The sequence below is a fragment of the Corylus avellana genome, chromosome ca11 (genome assembly GCF_901000735.1).
Source record: "Corylus avellana chromosome ca11, CavTom2PMs-1.0".
Taxonomy (NCBI): Eukaryota; Viridiplantae; Streptophyta; class Magnoliopsida; order Fagales; family Betulaceae; genus Corylus; species Corylus avellana.
This window is the reverse complement of record NC_081551.1, coordinates 10,361,386-10,384,394: the sequence shown is the minus strand read 5'-3', so window position 1 is coordinate 10,384,394 and position 23,009 is coordinate 10,361,386. Positions and strand designations below refer to the sequence as shown.

The window sequence follows — 23,009 nt, the reverse complement described above, 5'->3', positions numbered from 1 at the left end:
ACGGTTCACCACATATCCAAAAATCGTAGCAACCCATAACACTTTGGTACCTCAAAAGTCCCACGAAATTCTGTGCCTCTATTTAATTGAAATTCCTGTTTTGACACTTGTATCTTCTAAAAATCATAACTCATTATACAAGTGTCCAAAAATCATGAAACTGTTTTTAAAATATCCATTTCTCATCATTATACAATGTCTTAAAATAGTTTTATTTAAGGTCACACATTGAATTTTCGGTGTCCAAAACAATGTGACTTTTCTTTCAATAACTCACTATATTTCTAAATAGCAATTTCCATCATCTTTCACATTAAGTTTATTTACCTAACTCCATATAAATTTTAATAAAGTTGCAAATCCTCCTTATCCTTGATATTAAGATCACCTTTCTTCTAGGGTATAAATTTCGGGGTATTACAAAAACGGAGGAGCAACTTAAGAGAAAATAATTTTTAAAGTTAGAACTACACGACTACAGCCTTGAGAATGTACAACTTTGCCCTATTAGAATATTTGTTAAAGTATTGATTAAATGATCAAATTTATGTTTTATTGTCAGCTTAAGCTTTTGATACAAGTGGTGATTTAACATGGTATCAAAAGTAAAGATCCTGAGTTCAAATATTAACTTTGTCAAATCATCGTATTGGACCTCACGTGTGAGTGTGTTATGTAGTAGAGCAGGGAATAAGTTTATGGGGTTATTTTTTGTTTTTGGTTGATATGGCATGTTTTCTTTACTTTTTATCTTTCTTTATGGTAAAAGGATGGCTCTTGATTTGTAAACATGCAACATTGTTTTCATAGATTACTAAGGGTGTGCGTTTGATGGGCCTAAAAGTGCGTTCAATACTCAAAAGTCCATTTGAATAAAAAAGTAGTCGTTTGGTAAAAAAATTAAAAGCGCTTTTAAGAGTTCAAAAAGTTTAAAAATGACTAAAACACACTTTTGGCAAAAACTTAAAAATAACGTTTTTGCCAAAAAGTATTTTTTGACTTTGAGCACTAGTAGCAGCTTCCTAACCATTTTCTCTCAATTTAGGGAATAAAACTACTTTTTGATTTCCTATAAAAAAATACTTTACAATAGATTCCCTTATTTTTCCTATATGAATTAAATACTATTTCTTTTTATCATTGTAACCAATGAGAGAGGAAAGATGAGAGAATTGTTGGGAATGTAAAGGAGAGAGGAGAGAGAATGAGATGTTTTATAATTTAATAATGTATAGGGAGTCTACAGTGTTTCCCAATGCATTGGGAAACACTGTAGACTCCCTATACATTATTAAATTATAAAACATCTCATTCCCTCTCCTCTCCATTGGAAAACACTGTAGATGCCCTTTGATGTTGGTTAAATTTGGGGCTTTTGATGTGAGTGCTTTTTTGTGGTTTTTTTGAGATTTTCCTAAACATAGGGAAGGGAATGGGCTATGGGGAGTCTGCTGCAAGTGCTCTTAAAAGCTCTATTTCTCAAACTCAATCCCAAACATGCTCTAAGAGTGTGTGTTTGATGGGCCTAAAAGTTCGTTTAACATGCAAAAAGTTGGTTTGAAAAAAAAAGTAGTCGTTTGATAAAAAAAATTAAATGCGCTTTTAAGGATTCAAAAAACCTAAAAATGACAAAAACACATTTTTGGCAAAAGATTAAAAATGAAGTTTTTGTCAAAAAGCGTTTTTTGACTTAAAAACTATATTTTTCAAACACAATTCCAAACATACTCTAAATTCTTGGCATGCAACGTTCTTCAAATTTTCTAAGCATGTGAGCTGTGGCCATTCTTGCTTTGACTACCAAATCTTTTTTTTTTTTTTTTGACATGTCCACACAAGAAGGGGAGAGGGGATTCGAGTACATATTTGTTGCTGCTCATAATAGAAATTTAATTCAAATCTGCCACGATTTTCTTAAATATTTTTGTTTATTCTGCAACGATTTGGTAATTTAACTCAAAGAGGAAGAGACAGATAAATCTAAACGAAAAGAGTTTTGCATTAAATAATATTGCGACGTGAAGTGAACGGTTCCTTTTCATTTATATCTTTTTTGCTTTGTTTGTTTGTTTGTTTTTTTTTTTTTACTTGAATATAAAAATTCTGAAATGAATGAAAAATAACAATTGGAGAAAAATAACAAATTTAACTTTCTATTTTAAAAATTAAAAAGTCAATTATACTATTGAAGTTACATTTTAAAAATAAATGCAAAATCACTCAACAATTCTTAGTTTTTTTGAATTAAATTAATGTATTATTTACTCTCCTAATTCTCATATGTTACATATTTATTATATAACTCTCATCATTTTCATAAGGTACATATTGATTATGTACTTATTGTGTTCTTGAGAAGCCCAATTAGAAGCAGCAATTCAGCATAATTAGGGCCTCTGATTGTTTGACCTTCTCTTTAAGTGAACCACATGGATTTTTATTTATATTGGTATTGGCTCTACCATATATGTCTTCAGTGAAAACTCTGAACAAACTCACGTGAAAGGGCATTCACATTTCAAACAAGAGTCGTACCACAAGAATTGAGTGGGAGAAGAAAAATGTGTCAATAATGGATCGCTATTCAGTGATTTCTGAGAAGCTCCCATGTCAAGTTCATCATTACCTAAAATGCTTGAGAGTGAAACAAATTAAGGACTCTGTCCAAGAATTTCCTCCGTTTCATTAATTGCAGGAGACAGGCTATTAAACACTACAATCGATCCCAATTGGTTTCTTCAATAAATATCTCCCAGTCCCACCATGCCAGACAAAGGGAGCACAATAATTAAGTAGCTTTCCATTTGCATGGTGTTTTCGTGCATGCAAACTTTTGGATTGTCAACAAGTTAAAGGGGAAGTTATGTCGTCAGTTAGCATGTGAAATATATAATTGATTGAGAGATTGAGATAGAGCACGCATATATGTGATGTAATTAGTGGTCCGATCCCCAAGTGATCATGCAAATCCTCTACAATGCTGTAATTTCTCTTAAACACTTGTAACAATCTCTACTCCTTGTCTTCATGATGTGCACCTAAAAGAACTCGGTTTCATTTTTTTTTTTTTTTTTTTTAAAAAAAAAAAAAAATAAAAAAAAGTAAATATATCATAAGTCCTTGGGCCAACATGCCAAAATTTTTATTTCCCGAAGTTTTTTTTTTTTTTTTAAAAAAAATTTACTCCCTCCATCAATCGAAATGCCAATAAAATCGCTACCGTCAAAATTTTTTAACAGTCGTTAGTCTCAATCAAAATGTACAGTTTCACTTTATTAAAATATTAATTTTTTATTATTTTAAATTAAAAATTAAATCTAAAAAAAAAAAATCCAGAGAGAGAGAGCATCGACGCTCTCATCGAAGCTCATGGATACAGACAAGGAAGAGTTCCTCAAGGAATTTGGGGCACATTATGGGTACCCAAACGGTCCCAAGACCATCGATGAAATCTGAGCTACCGAGTTCAAAAGATTAGACGGTCAGAATTTCCCTTTTTACTCTCGTTTGGAAAGAATTCAAAGTTGCTCTCTGTTTTGGATTTTGTTGGTGCTCTGAATTTTCCCTTGAACCTTGATTTTGAATGGTCTTGATTCAGAACAATTCGAAATTTAGCTGTTTTACATTTTTTTATGAATCTGATTTATATAATTTCTCACAACCAAAACAAATTTTATAGCACGACACAACAACGGGACTTCAAACTAATTCTCAACGCAAATCTCAATGTTTGGTAAGCACTACCAAAAATTCATCGATGCAATAGGATGATCAACCAGGAAAGGCGTTAACTCGACCCAGTGTACCCAATTGACCCAGTGTACCCAACTGACTCATCTTTCTTTTGGTGCAAAACTGTTGCCTTTACATGTATGAATAGGGATCACTAATTAATGGGCCTATTGTGTCTGTGGAATTATGACTGGTTTTGAAGTTTTTTTATATTTGTTTTCCGAATTATATTGGAAATAATTAAGCAATTGAGTATTGAATCTTATGCTCTGTTTACCTCTGTTTTCATGTTGTAAAATAGAGGAAGTGTTGCCCATAATTGTAAAGCTAACCGTAGGGAAAATGATGGCATTCTGTTTTGATGAATATACAACGAATCCTTTGGCCATAAAGTGGAGGAATAAATTTCTGGTTCCAAGGGAATAAAAACTATGTCATTGGAATTTTCGTTCAGTAGAAACTCGTAGTGTTCAAGAATCTCCAAATTTGTGTATGTCCCATAACATAAAAGAACCTACAGAGAATAATAACTTGTGTTCTTTTTCTAAACATAGCAGCATTTCCTTGTTTCTTAAAAGATCACAGAGAATCTTTTTCATCTTAAGAAAAGAAAAAAAATAAAAAATGAAGGATTCTGTGATGTTATCATTTTTTTTTTCTTGTTGGGTAAATATGGTCTACTTCTTTCTCTAGTTTGAGTAGAAGCAGCACCAAAGTCTTGAAGATTGTGGCATGTGGGTCATCTTCCAAATACAACAAGTTTGCTGCATTTGAGTTTGCTTCCATCTGGTCCAAGTATACAAGAACTAAAATTCCAAAAATTTAACCCAAAACGACCAACAGGATTCTCAGCTAAAATTTATCATTTTGTGAGAACCAAACAGAGAGCAACTTTGAATTCTTTCCAAAAGAGAGTAAAAAGGGAAATTCTGACCGTCTAATCTTTTGAACTCTGTAGCTCGGATTTCATCGATGGTCTTGGGACCATTTTGATACCCGTAATCTGCTTTGAATTCCTTGAGGAAATCTTCCTTGTCTGTATCCATGAGCTTCGATGAGAGCGTCGATGCTCTCTCTCTCTTTGGATTTTTTTTTTTTTTTTTTTTTTTTTTTTTTTTTAAATTTTAGATTTAATTTTTAAATTAAATTAATAAAAAAATTAATATTTTAAAGAGGTGAAATGGTGTGTTTTGATTGGAACAAACTGCTGTTAAAAAATTTTGACGGTAAGAATTTTATTGGCATTTCAATTGACCTAAGGAGTAAATTTTCGAAAAAAAAAAACACACTTAGGGAGATAAAAATTTTGGGGTATTTACCCAATTAGGGCTTATAATAATACATTTACCCTAAAAAAAACTCTGTTTCCTTGAGCTATAATCCTTATGTTATATGCTTCATATTGCCATTTACTGTTCATATATGTCACCATGCATATACTTATTACCAAATAAAATAATTGCATATGTGTCCAATTTTCCATGCACATTCCACTTCATTTGACAAAAACTTTTACTTCAAGAGGATTTAAACAATTATTTTCTGCTGAATTTGTTTGCTTGAATCAAGACAATTATTATAATTCTCTACTACTTATCCTCTTGCTTTTTACACTTTAATCTTCCGGCATCATCCTGTAATTCCATGGTGAAAACTTCTCATTGGTTAGTGCAACACAAATTTTACTGTACGTATAATTTGAAAATGAAAAGAGCATTTTAGCTAGCTCCACCTGCATAAACACGGGATCGAGGAAACAGGATAACACACTTTAGACAATATTTAAGCAATCAAATAAGTAGTGAAGGTTTTTTTTTTTTCCTGATATTTATAGAAGGATACTCACAATTTTAAATTTTAATTATTGGGGAGGTAATATTATTAATTATACTTCACTATTTGACAATTTGTTTTCTGCTTATTATTATCATTGGAATATTTGGGTTTCAACAACCACTTATACATACTTTCTTTGAAGAAGAATAAAATTGAAATTTATCATTTTCAAGAGCCGCACACTCTTTTTAGAGTAATATGTGGGGCTCCATTAGTTTATTTTGATCAATTTATTCTATTTCCTTTATCGAGGAAGGAAACTACAAAATTTTTGAGCACATTTCCAGCATGTGTGTACCCATCTCCATCCTTGTATATATACAACATCCATCACGTTACTTTTGTGATTATACTCTTAAACTTTAAAAAGTTACAATTTTTCATAAGTTTACAATGTTAACCCTCTCGTCCAAGTAATTCAACGTTAAATCCTAACGGAGAAAGTGAAATCTCCAAAATACCCGTCCAAATTCAAGATATTTTTATAATTCCATAAACATGTTTGGGGGTATTTTGGAGATTTCACTCATCAACAATTTGATTTAACTCTAAATTTTGATGACAGAATGGTTGACATCGCAAACTTATGAAAGATGGTCACCTGAAATTAACAATTTTAAAGTGTAAGTGTTTGATTGCAAAAGTAATAAAAGATCATGGATGGTATGTGAAATTTTCTCTATAACATAATACGTATCTTATGTGACACAATGTCGTCCATGAGTCGGCAAACCACTGCTGAAGCTCTAACTATTTTAGGGTCGTTGAGCAACCACTCGAAGGCATCTTTTGTAGCAATGTTTCCCATCCCAACGAAGGATGTGGTTGCTAATATCGAGCACCAAGAGGTAACTAGTGCAATGTGCATATATTCATCCATTGTGGGAGTGTATTTTTGGTGGAACCTTTTGGCTTCATCTGAGACAACAAGCAAGAACAATTAGATTTTAATTTTACAAGACAACAAACATGCATTTTCTTGTTTTTTTTTTTTTTTTTTTTTTGATCCCCGGTGAGAATTGAAGGGGAAGAGGGGGATCCTTAAATGTAAGAAGTATTTTCGTTGTATGTATGATGATGCTTGTTAGTTCTTGTGTTGGCTTAATTCAGTTCCAAAATGCACATGCTACTGTTCATAGGCTCAAACACTGATATAGAATGCTCAGAATCCAATCTCCACCGTTCATAATGTAGATTCATGTGTTATGAACGTCCCTGCAAAATTTCAGCTCAATCGGACCACAAACGCCCATCGATCGGAGCTGTTGATCAAGATTGAACAGGCCGGGTCCGGACCTCAATTTCCAGAAACTAAAATCTTGCTCCGCAAAGCCGTGTCCGGACCGCCCATTAACATGTCCGGACACCCCGTAAGTTTTAGGCCAAAAAACGTGATTTTAAGTGAGTTAGGTCTAGGGTTTTGTCGGGGGTATATATACATCATTATAGAAGAGAGAAGCACGAATTTTGACCCCCAGAGAGTTCATTGGAGGCTGTGCTAAGAGAGATCATATGTAGTGAGCGTTAAATTGAATCTCTTAGAGTTTTAGTTATTCCTTTGATAAATCTACGGTTGAGAAGTCTATCGGAAGGGTCCGGTAAAGGAGAATCACGTTGAAGAAGATTGTGAGCAAGGAGACGAGTTGTAGGCTTGTCGATCTTACAGAGCCAAGGTCTTGCAAAGGGTTGTAAGTGTTCCTAGTGTCTGTAATCTCTAGATAATCTTTTGATAGTGATTTCTGGGTTTGGCTGCCCCGGAGAGGTTTTACTTTTAGATCGGTTTCTAAAAGGTTTCCTCTTCGTAACCAAAATATCTGTGTCTGCCTCTTTATTGCTTTATATATTTTGGGTGATTGAATTGTTTATTGCTTCATAATATTAATTCTGCATAAATTGTGATAAACAAGTTTTTGGAGTCGGCATAGCGTTTTTCAATTGGTATCAGAGCGGGTTCACTCCTTTTGGATTAAATTCTTGAGTGAGATCTGTTGACTCCTGTTTGCTATGAATACTTCTCAAGGGGAATATGATCTTATAAACTCCTTCAACAATTTGTTGGAAAAATTCACTCTTTTGAGACATCAATACACAAATTGTTTGGGGGAGTTTCAAGATCTTAAACATGTGAATGAATCTATTGTTACTAAATTGTCTGAATCACATGCTTTAATTGATTCTTTAAAATCTGAAAATTCTGTTTTAGGTTCTAAAGTTGATTTGTTAGAGAATAAATTAAAAGAGTCAGAAACTCAATTGAAAAAATTCTCTAGCAATTCCCTTGAGAATACGTTACATACTCAGAATTCTGATTGTGATAAATCTGAGTTAAGTTTTGATTGTCATGTTGCTTTGTCTTCTAACAATGATTCTACTTCCGAGATAATATTTGTTAAATCAGAAAAAGTAGAAGACTCTGTGGTTAAAAGAAAAACAGCAGCTGTCTCGACCTCACAAGGTAAGAAAGTTAAGAAAATTCACATTGAACCTTATGTATCTTACCCCAAATATAGAGTCGTCCATCCTCCTAGAAATCTACCTCCTAAAAGGTTTATCCCTACTTGTCATCATTGTGGAAAAGTTGGTCACATTCGACCCAACTGTTTTAAATTGAAACCTCATGTGCATAAAAATAAAAATTCTGTTTCTAGGAAAGAGTATGAGGGTTTGGTAATGATGATGGGAGGTGTGTCTAGAGTAGACAAGTTTGAAAATGTTCACGTCTCTACACCTTTATTCAAGAAGGTTTGGGTTAGGAAGGATTATACCATTCACCCATTGAGGGGAAGTGGTAGTGATCTCACGTAAAGTTAGGTGAGTCAATAACATGCCTAGGATTGATTGTTTTGCTTATTTTTGAATATCCTAGAGCGTGTTATTTTTCATTGCTTTGCATTTTTTTTGTTTTTGCTTTATTGTTTATGCACTGCATTGTTTTTGTTGTTACACTTTCTGTATGAAGAGTATATACATGATTGTTTTGAGATTCATGTTTTGAGGCATATTCATAAAGGATTTTTCAAGAAATTCATATATCATGATCTTTGAAAAGCTTATAGATGAGATGTTGTGTGCGGACCACCAAAATTTTTGTCTACTTACTAATCAAATGTTCAGGAATGTGTAATGTCTTGTGAAGACCTAGAAGTAGTTATTAAACCAAATCATTATTTTGTAGTGGGACCTGTAAGATGTGATGAAAGTTTAATGCTAAAGGACATTCATGTCTTGCCTGTTGTAATCTCAATTCAAGCATGTTGTTTTGTTTTGCATTGCATTTTTCTTTGTTTTGCATTTCTTTTGTGAAAAATTTCAAAAAGATAAAAATATGTTACTTTGATTGTTTCCTTTTCTTTCTTTTGTCTTATGCACCTAGATAGTCCATTAATTTTCCATGTTGCTTTTTATGGATTTAATTCCTTACGTCTTGGAATGTTCTTAATATGCATGAGATGAAAATTTGTGTCAATGGACTTGTTTTTGTGGTTACCTAAAGCTTGAGCTTATGTGGTACATTTTGCCTATGCTTTATCTTTTGTGCACATGTAAGCTTAAATTGAGGTTTTGTTTTACTTTATTTGTGAGGTCTGTTAGGTAACCATATGAGGTTTTTGACTAGTCATATTTTTCAAATTGACCATATGCTAGTTGAACCTAGGGCTTAAAAATTCCTGCTTTCTCTTTTGTGATAAGCACCAAAAGTTTAAGGACACTTTCTCAAAGAGAAAAATAAACAAAATAGTGAAACAAATAAAATCAAAAGATCATATTCCAAAGGAATTTATTTCACTGTGTCAAACTTGTGCAAAATATTTTACAAAGAGAAATGTATAGGATGAGAGTGGCTAGGCCCTAGTATGATAAGGTTTGACTTTTGATTTGATATACTTGTCAAAACCTCATGGTGGTGAAACTTTCTCCTCATTTTGTAAGTTAAAATTTTTCTCTTTGGATGGCTTACACACACACCACACAAGCATGGGATGAATGGAACATTTTTCTTTGCTTGGGTTAAGCAATATGAGTTTCTTGTCATTTTTAGTCTTATGTATATTTTGCATATTTGGAGCATGTTTGGATATTCATTGTGCAATACATGAGTCATTGATGTGTTATCATGTGTGTTCATTTAACTTTTGAGGGGGAGAAACATGCTTTGCATTTCCAGTTTCTTGCTGTTAATTGAGTCATACATTGAGGGGGAGTTTTGCTGATGTTTCTTTATGATCACATATTCTACGTCATTTTTTTATCATGAGTTTTATTAATGTCTTCTTGTTCCACATATGCCTTGATGTATTTTGTGAAGTGTTTCAGGAAATATGAAGACCTTTTGTCATTCTGTGACAAAAAGGGGGAGTAAATATGGGGAGATGATGGGATTGGCTCGACATTTTGGTTTTGTCACTGAATTGCCAAAGGGGGAGTTTGTTAGTTCTTGTGTTGGCTTAATTCAGTTCCAAAATGCAGATGCTACTGTTTACGGGCTCAAACACTGATATAGAATGCTCAGAATCCAATCTCCACCGTTCATAATGTAGATTCATGTGTTATGAACGTCCCTGCAAAATTTCAGCTCAATCGGACCACAAACGCCCATCGATCGGAGCTGTTGATCAAGACTGGACAGGCCGGGTCCGGACCACAATTCCGGGTCCGGACCGCATTTCCAGAAACTAAAATTTTGCTCCGCAAAGCCGTGTCCGGACCGCCCATTAACATGTCCGGACACCCCGTAAGTTTTAGGCCCAAAAACATGATTTTAAGTGGGTTAGGTTAGGGTTTTGTCGGGGGTATATATACATCATTATAGAAGAGAGAAGCACGAATTTTGACCCCCAGAGAGTTCGTCGGAGGCTGTGCTAAGAGATATCATATGTAGTGAGCGTTAAATTGAATCTCTTAGAGTTTTAGTTATTCCTTTGATAAATCTATGGTTGAGAAGTCTATCGGAAGGATCCGGTAAAGGAGAATCACGTTGAAGAAGATTGTGAGTAAGGAGACGAGTTGTAGGCTTGTCGATCTTACAGAGCCAAGGTCTTGCAAAGGGTTGTAAGTGTTCCTAGTGTCTGTAATCTCTGGATAATCTTTTGATAGTGATTTCCTGGGTTTGGCTGCCCCGGAGAGGTTTTACTTTTAGATCGGTTTCTAAAAGGTTTCCTCTTCGTAACCAAAATATCTGTGTCTGCCTCTTTATTGCTTTATATATTTTGGGTGATTGAATTGTTTATTGCTTCATAATATTAATCCCGCATAAATTGTGATAAACAAGTTTTTGGAGTCGGCATAGCGTTTTTCAATGCTTATTGCTTCTCTTGCATATATGGCACGGTATGATCTTCCTGCACCTATTGTTTGATCCATTTCACTGTAAATGTCTAAGAGGGCCCAGTAAATCATTTTCATGTATTCCGGGAGTTGATCTATGGCAAAATGTCCCACCTGTAAAGTATATATGTAGACTATGTGAATTGACTTTTCCATTTAATGTAACTAAAGGGAAGAATAAAGCAGTAGAAATAACATGTAAACTCTACTCAAAGATAGCTAACCTAAGGAAGTGTGTAAATTTGATCAACCTCTTGATTGCTTCACTAAAGAGCTCATCAAGTTCTTCAAGTATGCCATACACATCATAAATGTCATCAATCATGGAGGTCATGGCTATCAGTACTTTGGTTAGCATTCTTCTAGCAAGAACGTATTCAGGCTCGAAGTACACTCCCAATATCTAGAAGTAGCCCTCAACCACTCTATCTCTTATAAAGGGCAGTTTCTTTGAAAAACTCAAGTCTTTCCACCACCTATAAACATAATTTAGCATAATCATATTGTCAACATAGAGTTATGGACAAGCTGCTCGTACTTTCAAGTACTTTGACATGATTCAAATAACTAACCTTGCAATGTCAGAAAGTTCTTTCTGGGCAATTTCTTCAATAGATAGAAATCCAACTTTGTAAAGGTAAGAAGGTCTTTATTATGTGAAGCGTCTTCTTAATTGGTAGTCCTTTGTGCATAGGCTGCTTTAAGGCATGGCTTACTTGTGCTGCAAGAGGAGGGCTTAAATGGGATGCTACTGACTCAAGATGTGTGGCGGTGAACACAAGAGCTTCATCAAGTATATCTTCACCATGCACCCTCAGATGTGTGGCCTCATACAAGCTTAACATTCCTTACACATCATTGATAAGTGATTCTTTGAAATTCCCTTTGTTGTTCTTGAACTTGGTGAACATATCTGCTTCACAGTATAAGCATATAGGGAGTGTAAACGTTTGTGCAATAAAAAGAAACATGCACTTGTGATGGAAAAAAAATAAAAAAAATAAAAAAATACCACAATAATAACCATGTTATCTAAGTAACCGAAACCGAAGAGCAATAGTGTAAAGGTTATCATCCTCATCATCATCTTCATGGTCATCACAGTCATGAAGAGTATTGTTGTGCAATTGTTGCAAAATTTCTTGAATTTCATTTTCAAAATGGTAAGACACGCCTAAGCGCTAGATTGCATCAACGAGGTTCAGTTTCTGTGAAGACTTTTCATGTGGAGCCATTAGCATTTTCCTCACTTTTTCCTTCAATTCCTGAACTTGTTGCTTCATTTTCTCATCGGTTTCCTGTACGAGCAAATTGAAGACTACAAATTGTTATATGAAAAAGTATTTTGAACAAATCACCGTAAAACATTCCTAGAAAATCTCTACCTCGTTTCACACATTCTGGAAGTTATCTTTTCTAAATTCTAAAGAAATAAGAGAAATAATAGGTATTGAGAATAATTTCCATAGGACATGGTACAAATCAAGTCCTTTGTATCATCCACTCAAAGATAAACACATCAGCGTAGAGCACCAAAATAACATAAGACGATAACACTGGATCTCACCCTGAAATAAGGTCTTATGTCATTATCATACCCATCGTTGAAGGCTCTTTTAGGTCTGCTCTTCATCCTGGTTGTGATAGGCATGCCATGATTTTTCCAGAGAGTGGTTCTACACAAGCGAAAGCATAAAAAATTGATGCAATTGCTTATATTCACCTGGAAGTGTGATCGGAAAAGTAGACGCTGAAGGAGAAGACGCTAGAAAAGAAGCGTCGAAGGAGCTGCTGTCGAAAAAGAATCGATCAGTGAAAGGAGCCGGAAAAACTTTTTGGGCCATTGAATCACCACCCTTGATGGTCACACTAATTTCATAGATATGACCATCAAGGCAGGTGGTTCAATGGCCCAAGGTAATCCCCAAGTGGTTAGGTAAGTACTAGGGTGCATGTGGGTTCGAATCTCACCAATGGAGAATCTCTATGCCTGATTAGTATTAACCACCTTAGTTCCCATTCATGCCTTGGTAGGGCGGGTGGTTAAGCTTTGGCTAACCTGGTGTTGAGGGTGCGCCTACTGTTTCCGCTGTCTAGGTCCACCCTGAGAAGTCCATTGCGGGTTGGTGCTACTATGCTCACCTCCGAGTAGAATAGCTACAATTGGCTATCCCTCCAACCTTTTTTGAATAGGAAAAAAAAAAAATTCATAGATATGCCACACTATCTCACATTCATTTCATGAGAGATAATTATTTTCCTTCCCATTGGTCTTTTCCCATGTCCAATTCTTGCAAATCTATTATTGGATTTGTGAGACCCACATATGGGCCCCACAAATTTACTAGTAAATTTACAATTGTTGGATGGGGGAGAACCAATAGCATGTCTCTTATTTCATTAGTTTGATGTGGCTGTATTCATAAATTCTTAGAATTTTTTTCTTAGCAAGTGTTGATCAATGCACTACATCAACTCAATAAAATAAGAATGCGATGGAAGTATAGTATTTAATATTTGGTATTGCTAAACAATTCGGCAATCAAATCAATTCACAACTTTTAAAAAATAAAATATTTTGTATCATCTCACCAAAGAAGTAATTGGCATCTCTAGCAGATATGCTAGTTTTTGCTTAAAAGCAAAATTTTTGTTATAGACTATAGTGAAATATAAAAGTTCACTGTAACATATTGAGTAAATATAATATAGAGGGCAATTGTTTACTTTTTGCTAAACATCCAATTGCTTTTTATTGTGTGTTTTCTACTACATAAATAGTAAGAACTTGATAAAAATATATTCAATTCTCATAAGAAATTGTCTAAATCTCAGTAATTTTAGAATCTATAATTTCAAAAGAAATCAGAAGAGTCTAATGGTGGGATAACATGGGCTCAAACTTGGAGTTGGAGCCATAAGAAGCAAATCAAACAAATCATATAGAGAGGGTAAATGAATAAGTAAAGATTAAATATTGAGAGCCATTTCTATTCGGATGTGGTATAAAACCTCTTTTTTACAACATTCAATAGAAATTTAACACATCAGATAAAAACACCAAGTACAATTGAAATGAAAACACCGTATTTTTAATCCAAAACAATCTTATGAACTTTTCTATTCATTCTAACCAAATACCCACCATCTAGCTCCGAAACCTCCATGCCCTCAATATCGGAGTCTCCAAAACCAACCAAAACAGTGGTTCCGGTGGTTTTGTCTATGATGTATTTTATCAAGAGAATGACAATTATTTGGTGTGAATGATTATATTACTTTTTGGTGTTTTAAGTTGAGGTGTTTGTTAGAATATTGAACAGAACTTGGAACAAACCACCGTAAAACATTCCTAGAAAATCTCTACCTCGTTTCACAAATGTGGGAGTTATCTTTTCTAAAGAAATAAGAGAAAGAAAAGGCATATGCCTTTTCTCAATGCATTGAGAATAATTTCCATGGGACCCAGTACAAACAGTTGGTTTGTACCGGGTAACCAAGTGTTTTGTATCATCCACTCAAAGATAAATTAGCATAGAGCACCAAAATGACTTAAGACGACAAGACTGGATCTCACCCTATTATTTCTATGAATCGACAAAATTTGAATATCGTTTGTTAGAATTTTGAACAAACCACCGTAAAACATTCCTAGAAAATCTCTACCTTGTTTCACACATTCTGGAAGTTATCTTTTCTAAATTCTAAAGAAACAAGAGAAAGAATAGGTATTGAGAATAATTTCCATAGGACCTCGTACAAATCAAGTCTTTTTTATCATCGACTTAAAGATAAACAAAATGACTCAAGACGATAACACCTATTATTTCCATGAATTGACAAAATTTTCATAGACGAATTCTTTTCCGGCGGTTCCTCCTTTGGCCGCTTCTTTTCCAGCAACTCCTCTGACGTCTGCTTTTCAGATTTACAAAGGGAGACTCAATGGGTGCTCTTCGATGTCCCTGAAATAAGGTCTTATGTCATTATCATACCCATCATTGAAGGCTCTTTTAGGTCTGCTCTTCATTGCTCTATGTGCTTCCCTTTTATAGATAGATAAGGGTGGGGGAGATGTAGACCAGATGGCTTGGGAGTATTTAAGGAAGACCCAAACAGATGATGACGTGAAGACACCCCAAAAGATGGTGACAAGGTCCCAGACTCACGCAGTAGCAGGGTCCTCTGGAATTTCGATCGATCGCACATTGGCTGCGATTGAGCGCCCAAGTCCGGGTATCAAAATGATAGTCCCTGGAACTGCGACTGATCATCCCCTTTGAGTGCAATCGACCGCACGATCGAGCGCATCCTTTTCTGGTAGTGCGATCGATCGCCCCGTAGTTGCAATCGAGCGCACTCGGGCATATCTGTTCCGCAAATGGACATCAGAGACACTTATCTTAGTTTTAATATTTTGTTTTAAACTAGGTTTCTTTGTTAGTTGTTATTTTATCTTATCTTTCAGTTTTTCAAATCATATTAGGTTCTTTATTAGTCTTCTATTTGATTTAGTCTTCTTTTATAGACTTCTAAACCAACTTTATTTCATTGTTATTTTAGAATTAGGAGTCTTAGGCTATAAATATATGCTTATAGCCTTTAGCAATTCAGTTCTCATTGCTTATTTTGTTTATCAATAAAGAATACTCAGAGTTGAGTTTCTTCATTGTTTTCCTTAAAGCATAAATAGTCTCTATTGTTTGAAAAGATTTCTTTGATTTTTGTGATAGTCTCACAATCTAGGAATATTTACCCCTTCAACTTGCTATTTTCTTGTTCACTACAATCCTACGCTGCATCAGGGAGTGGGCTTGGTTTTAGGCTTTTAGCGATGTAGCACAAAAGTCTGCATTGGTTTTGATGTCCCAAAGTGAACCACGTACATATATGGATTGCATTTATATATATCTTGGTATTGCCTAGTTTACCGTGTCTACTTGGATATTGTCACACTAGTTTGAAAAACTCTCAAACAATCTCACGTGACTCTAAACAAAGCATGAGATTTGGACCTAAAAGTGTCACCCTAAACACGTTATAATTATTCAAAAGATCATCCAAAGTCAAGTTGATCAATAGACAAAATTCAACAACGTGTATAATTTTTTCAAGCAAGAATGCACGAGAGTAAACAAAGGGCTGGAAGAAAACTTCAACGAAGTCTAAGAAGACAAACCAACTTTTGTAAAACAGATCGACTTTAATAATTGAGAGTGAAAAGACTGGAGAGAAACTTCAGCCAAGACGACAATTAAGCGTATCGCGTGATGTTTGTGGAAAAATTGAATGAAATGTTGGAACAGCGTGATGTTCAGAACACATATATATGTAACACTTTTTTTTGGTAAAATGCTGCAGATCGAGCACCGATTCAAACCTTTAACAACTTCCAATATTTACGAGCTCGATCTAAGCTCAAAGACAAGCTAAAAAACTGAGCTTCCCTTGTCATCATGCATGCCTACAAAGTAACTTTTGTTATTTCAGGCCGAAGTGTTATCCTTTTATTGAAGGACACAAATTAGGGTTGTGTGAATACCTTGTAAAAGTTATTCTCACTACAAAAAAGGAAAAGTAAAAAAGCATCTATTGAGGTCAAATAATACATAGCATATAATAGCACACTTTTTTTTACTAAACAAAAAAAGAGCGAGTTTGGGTATTTTGGTCTGGATTTTTTTTTTTTTTTTTTGACATGTCCGCACAAGAGGGGGGAAGTCCGAAGAAGATTCGAACTAGTGACCTCCATTTCATTAGGTGTGGTCCCAACCGATTAAGCTACCTCTTAGGGACGGTCTGAAATTTTTTGGTATTGCAGTTTTATGAGAATTTTATTTAATTGGAATTCGGGGTCTTTGTTGGTAGCCAATATCCATGATTTGATACCATGTTGTGGGGTTCCAACAACGAAGAAAAACTTAATTAATAAACTCTCAATACCCTTTTTCCCATACGTTTTCTCCTTTTAATACTGGTAACAACAACGGCGATTAAGCAATTTATGAAATAAGATAATAGTAGCGGATAAAGATAAAAACATATATAACAAGAAAAGAAATACAACAAGATAAAAAGAGTTATTCCTGCGCGCCGTGTGTGAGTTTGTCTCCCAGCGATTGGCCTTTCATGCAGACTTCCTCTACGTCACCTCCCTTGGCCAAATCAACGACGCCCCTGCATTCCTCTGCCTCTTGCTTATCCTCTCCTTCAATGACCATGCATCGATCTTGGATTAGGCTGATGCATATATGTGGCCTCTTGGTCGACCAGTTGCTAACTTGCTATCATATGCCCTTGGCCAAATCAACGACTACCATTGCATTCCTCTGCCTCTTGCTTATCCTCTCCTTTAATGACCTTGCGTCGATCTTGGATTAGGCTGATGCATACATATATGTGGCCTCTTTGTCGACCAGTTGCTAACTTGGTATCATATGATTATATACAGTTTCTAGCCAGACTAGCAATACACAACAACGTTGTGTTTAGACGAGAGGCGACAACGTACGTTTTTCTTGGACAGCATTGATGTGCTTAAAAAATATATTTAGGTGGGTTTATCTATATACCCGCACATGTAAAATATTTTTGCCACGTATTCAAAAAGTACAATACTTTTGTTATATATGAAAAAGGTCTTTTTTTTTTTAACAAAAAAAAAAAAAAAATTGTGATTAAAGATTGCCAAGGCAAAATTTAGGAGAAAATGCAGTTTACCCCCCTGAAGTTTTAGGGGTTTTTCAATTTTAAGTCCGAAGTTAAAAAATTGGCAATCTACCCCCTAAAATTTCAAAAATTGGTAATTTAAACCTTCCGTTTAATTTTTCCGTCAAAATGGACGGAAATTTATGAAATTACATCATTGCCCTCAGTTTTTTTTTTAAAAAATTTCCATCCAATTTAACGGAAAAATTAAACAGAAGGTTTAAATTGCCAATTTTTGAAACTTCAGGGGGGTAGATCGCCAATTTTTAAACTTTGGGGTTAAAATTGAAAAACTCTTGAAACTTCGGGGGGGGGTAAACTGTATTTTTTTCCAAAAGTTAATATCTACAAATTACCAAAATTTGTACTATTTTCTTGAAAGACAATGAATGGTCAAACATAACTATTTGCAGATAGGAAACAACAGGAAATAACATGCCCACCTCTACTATATTTTCTCGGTAGCACTTAGCCTTGAAGTTCCTCAGCAGTTTGGCCATGTTGATAACTATTGTAACGCAGAGCTTGTCTCCTACTCTGTCCAAAAACTGAAAATAGGCAGGCGTCCAAGAACTCTTCAGCACTAACGATCCACAAACTAACTCCCCAAAATCCAACAATGAGTCCGATTGCAATGCTTGTATAAAACCATAGATGTTCATGTGTGCTAACAATTTGAGGACCTTGAGCTGTTTGACCTCCCAAACACCTTTTCAGAAGAGGCAACTCACAAAGATCTCGGTTACCTTCATATGAAGAAGCACTGAAGCCTTAGAGCTGGGTACCTATTGGGACTCTACCTGACAAGTTGTTGTTTGACAAATTCAAATAGCTCAAAGTAACGAGGTTTTGGGGAATTACATATGAAAGGTGATTGCTTGACAAGTCCAGAGACTTCAAGCTTTTCAGGTCACCAATACTCTAAGGGATGACGCCAGTCAACAAGTTTCTAGATAGGTTCAACCCAATCAATCCCAAGAGACTTGTTACTTCTCTTGAAATTTCTCCTTTCAATTTGTTACTTGAAAGATCGATGACTTTTACTAGTTGAAGAATTTCATCATACTCAAGATACATTCCTTTTGTATTCACGGATACATGCTCAATGTAGCCCACGTCTAAACAATGTGTACTGTCGTTTATGGAAAAGAAAGGATCATATTCCAAAGATCCTGTATTGAAATCTTCTTTTTGAGCTGTGGCAGTAAAGTTATTGAGGCAGTGAGGTATTGTCCCTGAAATACTATTGTTCGAGAGGTCCAAGATTTGAAGATATGTGTTAGTTGTAACTGTAATGGTATGCTACGAACAAACATATTTGATGGCAAGCAAAGAACCACCAAATACGATAGGCTTGTGCCTATCCATGTTGGTATCCTCTCAGAGAGTATTTTTTCCAAAATCTAATACATCTAGTCCTAAACAGTTCATCAATGAGACAGGCAGTTCTTCAATGAAATTGTTGTTCTGGAAATGCAACATGAAAAGAGGATTTGCACACAAATTCCAACAAGAGATTTAGGTATTCTCTCGGAGAGATTATTGTTTGCCAAATTAAAGAATCTCAATGTCGTCATACTTGGCCAACACTTGGGGAACTCTCCAGATAAGAAGTTATTCGAAAGATCAAGGTATTCCAAGGATTCATTTGTCTTACATATGAGTGTAATAGTTCCTTGGAACAAATTATTGGAGAGATTCAACACTGATGCATTAGAATTAATTTGTTGCAGTGGACCACTGAAGCGATTATATATAACTCAAATCTATTGCACAAGAGCAATAAATCTTGCCAAAAACCATTGAAAATGTATGGTACCCGAGATTTGGTTGCCGGAGATATTGAGGAGTTGAGATTAGGATAATTGTAAGAGAGATCACGAAATGAAATTGGTGAAGAAGAACTAGCATTGGAAAGTGCATGAGAATCCGGCATGGGGAGGTGACAAGTACCTAGACGCAAGTCTGATAAAGAAGGGAGCATATATATTAACCTTACCCAGCCAATTGACCACCTTGCTAAGGTTCACTTGGCTCAGGTCTAAGTGTCTTAAATAGGAGAGATGAAAGAGCCAATCAAGATTGTGGTCCAACCGAGATTAAGAGAAATCAAGCTTGAGAGATTTCCAAGTTGCGGGGGAATGTTTCCACTCGATCATCCAGTTGTTGGAAAGATTGAGATATATTGTAATTTAGCGAAGGAACCATGCATGCATTGAACTTTGGGAGGATGATATATTCATTAATGAAACTTAAGTCCAAATAAGTCAAATGTTGCAAACCAAGTAATGAAGAGATTATCTCACCTGATAAAACTTTATTACTTAGATCAAGGGTGACAACATGACCTGTTCGATTGCTGCATTCAATTCCTTAATTCCCATTTAATTGCAACAATATTCTTAATTTCTCCTCACTGCTCCAAGAAGATAGCTGGTCGAAATGATCATCCGAGTAATTTTTGAATTTGAGGAGTGCTGGTCTTTCTTTCTCTATATATGCATCTCATGACCTCAGAATCACTCAAATTGAAAGCGAAACAAATTGTAGTTGCACTACATGCATAGAAATAGAAGCACCAATTCATTATTTCTCCTTCCCTTTGGGACTTAAGGTTGTAGGGTGGGTAAGAGTTGAAGCTGAGATAAGCAAGTTTTAGTAGTTTGATGTCCCAAAGTGAAGCACATGGATTGAATTTATATATATCGGTATTGGCTACTTTGATAATCAGTAAGAGTGTTTTGAAAAGTCTAAATGAACTGACGTAAGCTAAAGCAACACATTTCCATCCAAGAGTGTGACTTTAATGCATGAGAGAGAAACAATAGCATCAATTGCTGGTGACAGGCTATTCAAAACTACAATAAATAGTGCCGCACAGGTCCTCAGAGGAAGCAAGTTTGCTTCCTTCCTCCCTCCTTGCTTGTGCAGTTTTTCGGTTTGTTCTGTGTTTTTTTTTTTTTTTTTTTTAGTGCTCTATAGCACAGTGGCCGTTGTGACTCTGCCTTGCCATTTCCACCATGCTGCCGATCTCCATCGCCCTTTTTTTCACGGCGCTGGCAGCCTTCTCTCCTTACTCCAATGTTTGCTGCTGTATTGTGATTTTTTTTTTCCCCCTATATTTTCTTGCTTGTTTTGTTGTCTTAGTGTTTGGGCTTAGGACGTGAATAATTTTCTGACCTTTCGGGTCAAAAAGGACTAGTTTTGGCGTGGTGCTTTTGCTCATGCCTGGAGAATGGCTACCTATGTCCCGAATTGAGTCTGCACTGGGCAGATCTGTTCTATAAGCTGAAAATTGGGCATGGATTAGCGGATATAGATGTCATAAGATTTCAATGTAAGATTTGTATGTTTTTTTACCTCTATGACGTGTAATCCTTTAGTTTCAGCTAAAAATTTCAGAACTTTATATTCTGTAATTGTAAGAGCTTTTATGCTCTTGATTATTCATGAAACAAATCGGAATGAATTTCTCTTAAAAAAAAAAAAAAAAACTACAATAAATTAGTTAGTGGAAAAATAGAATGAATGCATGAGAATAAAAAAAAAGATAATTTTGTTGAGGAATAATTCCATGCGGACAAGATTTTGGGTATGTTTATAAAGAGTGGGCAACCCTCTCTTATTGAACCAAATTTATGAGTTGAGTTAGGCTTACGAATTTCTTCATGGGAAATTCAAGGATATACTCTATGTATCGTTGTTAACATATTATTTTGGAGATTGTTTTGGATTTAGATACATAATGGATGCATTATTACTGTGTTATTTAAGCTATATCAAGAGGCTAGTACTTTGCTCGGAATATTTTTTGTATTGGATTTGTCTCAACTTGGTTATCTACTTGGTAAATAAGTTTTGAAAAGCGCATTGAATTAATTACTAGTTAAGTAATTTTAGGAACGATACACAACTTTACCACGAATAACAGAAATATTATAGATAATGAACTCCAATTAAGATTGAAGACAAACCGCAAGGTAAACTTAATCAATTCTGAATACCCTTTTCCCATACATTTTTCCCTTTTATTTAATACTGCAAACAACCACGACTAAACAACTAATTATGAAATAAGATAACAGTAGCGATAATAGATAAAGAAAGAAACATAACAAGAAAAGAAATACAACAACTTGGCCATGTTGATAACTATTGTAACGTAGAGCCTGTCTCCCATTCTGTCTAAAAACTGAAAATAGGCATGGCTCCATGAACTCTTCAGGATTAACGATATTCTACAAACCCCCCAAAATCCAACAATAAATCCAACCGCAATGCTCATAAAAAACCATAGGTGTTCATGGGAGTTTTCATGTTCTTGATGTGTGCTACCAATTGGAGGACCTTGAGCTGCTTCACCTTTCAGACACTTTTTCAGAGAGGCAAGCTACAAAGATCTCGATTACCAACATATGAAGAAGCATTGAAGCCCTGGAGCTGGGTACCTCTTGGAACCCTACCTGACAAGTTGTTGTTTGACAAATTCAAGTAGTTCAAAAAGCTCAAAGTAGCGAGGCTTGAGGAAATTATGTATGAAAGGTGGTTGCTTGACAAGTCCAGAAACTCCAAGCTTTTCAGATCACCAATATTCTGAGGGATGATGCCAGTCAACAAGTTTCTAGCTAGGTTCAGCCCAATCAATTCCAAGAGACTTGTTACTTCACTTGGAATTTCTCCTTCCAATCTATTACTTGAAAGATCAATGACTTTTACTAAGTCAAGAATTTTATTATACTCGAGAGGCATTCTTTTTGTATTCACCTATTCTTTCTCAATGTACTCTTGAAAAAATTGCGTAGACGCGGTTATGACAAGAGGATAATCAAAAGATAAATTATGTTTTTGAGCCATGGCAGTGAAGTTATTGATGCATCGGGGTATAGTTCCAGAAATACTGTTGTGAGAGATGTCTAATATTTGAAGAGATGTTAGTTGACATAATTGTAATGGTATGTTACCAACAAACAAGTTTTTGAGGGCAGGCGAAGAATCACCAAATCTGGTAGGCTTGTACCAATCCATGTTGGTATCCTTCCACATAGTTTGCTTTCTCCAAAATCCATTACTCTCAATGAAGAGCAGTTCATCAATGACATAGGTAATTCTCCAATGAAACTGTTGTTTTGGAAATGAATGACTTGAGAAAACTATATTTGCAACAATTTTTTCCAAAGGATTCAAGAATTCTCCCAAAGAGATTATTGTTTGCCAAATTAAGGAGTTGTAGGCCTTCATTTTTTTGCCAACATTTGGGGAACTCTCCAAATAATTTATTATTCGAAAAATCAAGGTATTCCAAGTATCCATCTGACTCATATATGAATGTAATAGTTCCTTGGAACAAATTATTGGAGAGATTCAACACTGATAAATTGAAATTTAGTTGTGGCAGGAGACCACCGAAG

At 35.1% G+C, this 23,009-nt stretch overlaps 1 pseudogene; it reads right to left on the bottom strand.

Moving 5' to 3' along the window:
- Positions 1 to 6,247: 6,247 nt before the first annotated feature.
- LOC132165044 ((-)-germacrene D synthase-like) lies at positions 6,248 to 22,350 on the bottom strand (annotated as a pseudogene).
- Positions 22,351 to 23,009: the final 659 nt, after the last annotated feature.